Raw genomic sequence first — 5,079 nt, forward strand, 5'->3', positions numbered from 1 at the left:
TAGAGGGAACAGGAGAGCACCTGGGGGGGGGGTGCAATCTAGGGGTAAAAAAAAGCATCTGTGGAGCCCGGGTTCCATCTAGGAGAGCACAATAGGGGTTGGAATCTGGGCAGGTTGCGGGAGAGCGTGTGATATGAGGTTGCATGAAAGTGCATAGGTTTGGTACATTGGAGGGATGCAATTTAGACGTGAGGAAGAATGGAATGGGTGGAATCTGAGGGGAGTGTGGTAGTGGGGTGCAAGAGAGCTCATTGTGGGGGGGGGGGTCTCAAGACATTAAGGAGCATCTGGAGGAGCAGAGAGTACATGGGGGTGGAGAGTTTAAGAGGGGTGCAATATTGGGGGGGGGGGACTTGGGGTGCAATCTGGTGGTGCAGAAGAGCTCCTGGGAATGAAAGAAAACATGGGGGTACAAGAAAGCATAATTAATTTTTTTTTTTTTTTTTGCAGCATCGACATGTATAAGAGAGACATCATCAACTTCAATATTAACCATGAAGGGGAGCTAGAAAAAGGAAAACGGATGAGCATGAAGTTCATAGAGATGAAGATCAATCTACATGGTGACATAACCGTGTAATACAGCTAATTAAAGTGCTGTAGATTGGGGATTTAGGGATTAGATCTGTACAGTACATTCTTCTGTTGCTTTAATGCATCACTCTCATCTTTCATGTTGGATGAGCACACATTTCAACAGTTAAGTACTTTCGTTAGACCAAATTCAACTTTCAGCTGAAATCTACCCTTGCAGTGGGGCTTTTTTTCTGGGGATATGTAAAAATAATTTTTAGGTGTTTTTAGATACATCCCTCTTTTTTTTTCAATTATCTAACAACACAATTGCCAAGAAACTGGCATATAGAAGAATACAGATATTAGATATTAGTCCTTAGAATAACTGACTGCTCAGTATAGTAAATCGCTGTGTACACTATGTGTAGTATATCCTTCTGTCCAGTGAGCAGCAATCTAAGCATAGGCAGGTTGGGAAGGGCCATCACATGACAATATTAAGTGATCTGTTAACCCTTGTTGTGGTCACACCGGTAGTCTGCCTTTATGTGATAAGACGGAAGCATGAACCGTTACTCCTGACATCCACAGTATTTATTCTGCCCTTTTAGCACTGTCTGTCCCATGTGCTACAACTTTAATGATTATGGTAATGTTCGGGAGAGAAGGTTCCACTATTTCTACCTTCAGCATTCAGGAATTCAGCTAGAGATGGGTTATAGTGTTTATCAAAGAAAAATACAAAAACACACAGAGCATATACATGGACAGAAAAAAAGGACATAAACTAACAATAGCTGTAGTATGACATAAAAAGGAACAGTGGCTAGGTCAAGTTTATGAAACATAAAGACACACTTTTAAGGAATATGTTGTCAAGTAGTTTGGATGAATGTACTAATGAGTTATGTGATGAAGAAAAAGTCCTTGTAGGGGAAGATTTTATGTGCTGTTAGATATTAAAGAGGGAATCTAACCTCTTTTGGTGTATATGTATGGAGGGTCTCTGACATCAAGGTCACAGGTAAGTGATCACAAAGAAAAGTAAATCCTGCAACAGTAACATACCTAAGGGCTGGTCTCACCTTTCATGTTTCTAACCTAAAAAGAATCACAAGTGTGTGATACTTCTGTCCAAATAGTGTATATAGATATGTGTATAAACATGTTACCTTTATAAAAGGTGAATATATTTTTTTTTTGGTGACAGTCCTGTATACTTCAGTTATTTACTTTTGTATGTTTTGATATCGAGCTATTTAATAATTTATTTGAAATTTCAGTAAAAAAAAGTTTTTTGGAAAAGCTCTTAATAAAACATTTTAAGACTACTGTTTTGTTTGTTTTTTGACAGTTACTAAAAGGTTTTTAGTGTATAGGACACTGCGTTTCGTATATATAACAAACATTTCCTTGTGTAAGGGTTAGAACAGGGTTAGAGAAGAAGTTGAACACCTTCCTACCTGCAACCTCTAGAAATGGTCCTACAGTAACACCCAGTGCTGACAATGAGAAGAAATCACTTACTGTGTGTCTGGGACAGCACTAGAACATACAACTGTCCTGCTGTGTACAGGTTATAATCTCGGTTCCTGATATAATGATAACATGGCATTATGTAGAGAAGATGTCAATCCTTGACTCTCCTTTACAAACATGTCTAATAATAGAGAGCATTGTTCAAGAGAGAACATGGGTGATCTAGTAAAGCTGAACTGCTTTCTAAAAAAGTGGCCTATAAAGTGTCAAAATTGCAATGGTGGACTGACTCATTGCAGATAATAGAGTAAAAAAACTAATCGGCAACAAATTATGTGTATGTAGAGAACTATGATTTATTACCAAAAAAACAGTTGTGCTGTGACTGCACATAACTATAATTGCTAACTATAATTTCCACTGGACTTAAAATAATTCTCAGTGCAGAATTGTAAACCATTGTCACATATATTAGATGACTTTTATTAATTCCAGTCCAGATCTGTTGGATCACCAAGGTTCTGCCATTATGATCTATCTCAAGTCTTAGCAATTATTTGTTAATTGTGTATTGGGCAACTAAAGGTAATTACTAAAGCAACGTCAGTCTTCCGTCTTCTTGCTATATCACCCGACCTCGCACTGCGCAGGTGGGAGATAGGGTGACTGTGAAGGGGGGAAAAAAGCCGATCTCACTGCGCATGTGTAGGATCAGCATCTCTTTCCCCTTGGTGGAAAAGTGCCCCTTCTGCGCATGCCCTAGAGTGCGCAGGAGGAGCACCCACAGCCTCCCAAGATGCATGACATAGGTATCCTGGGAGGCCCTGCACTCCTATTAAGACCTATTAGGTAAAAATTGTATTTTTTTTTTTTTATTATTTAGAAGGGTTTTGTCTACTCTTCTATGTAAAGTAAAAATGTTGAGTTTTGTTACCCTTTAGTATTTTGGGTCTTTCATAAAAAAAATTAAGCAAAAAAAAAAAAAAAAAAAAAAAAAAAAAAAACTCAACTGTGTTTGGCATTCACTATACTATACAAGGCACTTGGTATATATACAACTTATCAATTGATAACCCCTGGTAATAGGAGTTATATTATAGATCATTGTACACAGTACCCCAGCATGGTTAACGTGCAGGGAGATAAACTATGCTAATCACTTTCATCCTTTCACCGACTCCATACTAGCAAAGTGTTGTCTGCTCGCCCACTGCATTCTAACCGGCTCTGTACCACTTCATTCTACCTCATTCTGTACAGGGTGGCTTAGAATGGGAGTAGTTGTAAGAAGGCCAGATAAAATGCAAAGAGGTAAAGTACTGTCCTCTGGCCCATTCTATTCTAGCCTGCTCTGTACAAAATAGAATAGAATGAAGAGGTTGGATGGGGCAGAGTGAAATGTGAGTCTCTCTGCCATTCCATTCTTGCCTGCTCTACAGGATAGAGTGGAATGGTTGGAGTGTGGCAGGATGCTGTACTCTAATGTACCCTGTTCTGTACAGAATAGGTTAAAGTCAAGTAGTTGGAGAGTAAAATATAGTTGGAAAGTAAAATATAGTAAGGAAAAGAAGGCAAGGTGCTGTCCTTCTCTCCCCCACTCCATTCTAGCCAGCACTGTATTAGGTAATATTAATACTAATAATAATAAACAGGATTTATGTAGCGCCAACATATTACACAGTGCTGTAAACTAAATAGGGGTTGCAATTGACAGATGGATACAAACAATGATGCAGGAGTAATAGAATGCAAGTTTGTGTGCGCCCACTCTGTACAGAATAGGATAGAATGGAGTGGTTGGAGGGAGGCTTAGTGAAATGCGATAAGGAAAAGAAAGCAAAGTGCTGTCCTCTTCATGCCTACTCTTTTCTGGCCATTTCTGTACATAAAAAGGATAGATTTTTATATATAATAAAAAGATTGCCAAGAGGGATACAAATGGGTAAAACAATTTATTTCCATACCAATTTTAATAAAAATAAAGTATTTTGTAAAATAAATTGTACCATACTTCCTTTGTCAATTTGATTCTAGCCTTATGTGCACTGATTTGGCTAGAATATATTATTTGCAATAATAACTGCCCTCCTCCATTCTACCATTCTCCCTAAAGAGCTGGCTGGATTATGCCCTCTAGGGGGAGCCCTTCTCTAAACAACTCCATTCTAGAATTCCTTCCATACATCTGGCTGGATTACGCCCTCTAGAGGGAGCCCTCCTCCATTTTAGCATTCACCCTATAGCGCTGGCTGGATTATGCCCTCTAGAGGGAGCCCTGCTCCATTCTAGCATTCTCCCTATAGAGCTGGTTGGATTATGCGCTTTAGGGGGAGCCCTCCTCTAAACAACTCTATTCTAGCATTCTCCCTATAGAGCTGGCAAAATTATGCCCTCTAGCCTGCTCTGTACATCATAAAATAGAATGGAGTGGTTCAAAACTGGTTTCTTTTTTTAAAAGCAACACCCCATTTTTGTTAAAAAAAAAAAAAAAATTGTGTTTGGTTTTTAAAATGCAAATGTGGTGAACTTCTGCCATAATCGGTTATGGCACATACTTATCTGTGTGGTTCGGAACTGTCATCTCTGCATCCTAGAAAGGCGCCATCTTCACCGCTGGTTCAATGGCTTTGTTCCATGAAAACAGTGATCCTCTTCTGTCATTCGATGCTGTAACCCTGTGTGTACAGAGAAGTACATTGTCCTGGCAGTGGAACTAAAATTCCACTCTAAATATTTGGCATAATGTGAATCTTTATTGCAGAAAGAGATAGACAATGTCCCTTCTGCAATAGGCACTCTGCCTGCCTGATTGCTGTCTCTTCTGTAAAAATTCACACATCTCAGCTTCCCCTGTGGATGCTAGGAATTGATGGACTGTGGGAGTTACGTCATGCATGCCTGGCCAATGAAGATAGCCAAGATCGAAATGAGGAGGAGAAGAAGGAAGAAGATGGTGGCGCCTATGATGGAAATGGAACAGGTGATTATACAATGGGTTTAGTTACACTTTGAAGTAATCCATATTCCTCTGATGCCTTCAACATTTCACTGAAGTTGTTTTTATTAAGAGCCAAGGTTTTGGTT

The 5,079-nt window shown here is 39.2% G+C and overlaps 1 long non-coding RNA gene across 1 annotated transcript in view; it reads left to right on the forward strand.

Moving 5' to 3' along the window:
• LOC140322137 (uncharacterized) overlaps positions 1 to 1,847 on the forward strand; it is a 2,623-nt gene extending 776 nt beyond the window's left edge. Inside the window, exon 2 of the long non-coding RNA XR_011919149.1 lies at positions 451 to 1,847. This is a non-coding gene — a long non-coding RNA (uncharacterized lncRNA). The remainder of the gene's footprint in view (positions 1 to 450) is intronic.
• Positions 1,848 to 5,079: the final 3,232 nt, after the last annotated feature.

Source organism: Pyxicephalus adspersus, chromosome 2, assembly GCF_032062135.1.
Source record: "Pyxicephalus adspersus chromosome 2, UCB_Pads_2.0, whole genome shotgun sequence".
In the NCBI taxonomy this organism is placed as follows: Eukaryota; Metazoa; Chordata; class Amphibia; order Anura; family Pyxicephalidae; genus Pyxicephalus; species Pyxicephalus adspersus.